A 1713-nucleotide genomic window follows, 5' to 3' on the forward strand; every position below is an offset into this window, starting at 1 on the left:
GAACATATAATTATTTTCATGCACCTAGTCAGTATTTTACTGCCATTGATCTCTAGATTTGCTCCCCTTCACTTTTCACTCGCTTTTCTTGGATGGTCGACAGTGGCCCACGGGGCAGTGATCATTTTCCTATCATTATGAGGGAGGTTGGCCATGGTTGATGCCACTGACCCGAATGCCACGGTAGAAACTGGACCAGGCTGACTGGCCATCTTTCACCTTTCTCTCTGTACTTGATCCTGTCCTTGTCTGTCTGCCATCAGTAGATGACTGTGGGGTTGCAGTGACTGACTGTATTGTCCAGGCAGCTGTTTATTTTATTCCTAAGACTTCGACACATTTTCCATGGTATCCTCGTCCATGGTGGAGTCCTGCCTGCCAGGAGGCATGGAAGGCTCAAAAATGGATCTGAGATACCTTCTGATGGTATCCCTCTCTTTCTAACCACATTGTTTATCAGCAGGCCCGTGCCCATGCTCAGCAGGTTCGACGTCAAAGCCAAAAGGAGTGTTGAATTAAGTTCACTACTAGCATCTCTTCTACCACCAGTTCCAAAACTGTATGGGACAAGATTCGGAAAGTAACTGGGAGGTATGCTTCCCATCCCCTTTCCATCTTGCTCTCCAGTGGCCAGGAAGTTGCTGATGCTCTCGGCCACAGCTTTTCTCGTGATTCTAGCACTTCTGTTTCTTCCCCTGCCTTCTTGGCCATCAAGTCTTTGGCATAGCGATCACCTCTTTCCTTTCTGGCCAATCGTCTCTATGATTATAATCGCCCCTTTACACTGGTAGAACTCAAACTTGCTTTTCATCGGTCTGATAGTACATCGGTCGGACCTGATGATGTTCATTATGAGATGTTGTGCCATCTCTCTCCTGCCTCTCTTGCTATTCTTCTTTTTAACCGAATCTGGCAGAAGCATATTTTTCCTGATGCTTGGCGCCAGGCTATTGTCCCCCTCTATTGTTTCTCTAAACCTGGGAAGGATCCCAAGATTCCTTCTAATTATCATTCCATCGCTTTGACTAGTTAGTTGTCTTTGTAAGGTCCTAGAGAGGATGGTTAATGCTCGTATTGTTTAGTTTCTCGAATCGAACATGCTCCTCTCACCCACCTAGTGTGGGTTCCGTCGACAACACTCCACCATGGACCATCTGATCGACTTGAAACGTTGATCAGGGAAGTCTTTCTCAAAAGAGAACACCTTGTTTCTGTGTTCTTCGATCTTGAGAAGGCTTATGACACCACATGGGGGTATGGAATTTTGCAGGACCCCCACTCCTAAGGGTTGCGTGGCCATCTACCCATTTTTATTCAAAACTTTTTACTGTGATTCCAAGTTTGTGTGGGTTCCACTCTTTCCCGTTCCTTTCCACAGGAACTTGAGTCCCTCAGGGCTGTCTTGAGTGCCACACTTTTTAGTGTTAAAATTAATGCCATCACTAATAATCTTCCTCCGACTGTTGCAAATGGGCTCTATGTCGACGACTTCCAAATCTCGTGTCAGTCGTCGAACATGAGGTTTATTGAGGGACAGCTTCAGACTGCCCTCAATCAGTTGTTGACATGGACCACTGCGAACGGTTTCAAATTTTCTTTCTCCAAAACCGTTTGCGTGCATTTTTGCCGCCAACGGGGTGTCCACCCCGAGCTCCGTCTCGGCGATATAGTTATTCCTGTGGTCCCTGAGGCAAGGTTCTTGGGGCTTATCTT

The 1713-nt window shown here is 46.6% G+C and overlaps 1 protein-coding gene across 4 annotated transcripts in view; it reads left to right on the forward strand.

The window, feature by feature from the left end:
• LOC106464951 (glycogen-binding subunit 76A-like) overlaps window positions 1-1713 on the forward strand; it is a 29445-nt gene that overhangs the window by 12199 nt on the left and 15533 nt on the right. The window lies entirely within an intron of this gene.

The sequence above is a fragment of the Limulus polyphemus genome, unplaced genomic scaffold (assembly GCF_000517525.1).
Source record: "Limulus polyphemus unplaced genomic scaffold, Limulus_polyphemus-2.1.2 Scaffold1792, whole genome shotgun sequence".
Lineage (NCBI taxonomy): Eukaryota > Metazoa > Arthropoda > Merostomata > Xiphosura > Limulidae > Limulus > Limulus polyphemus.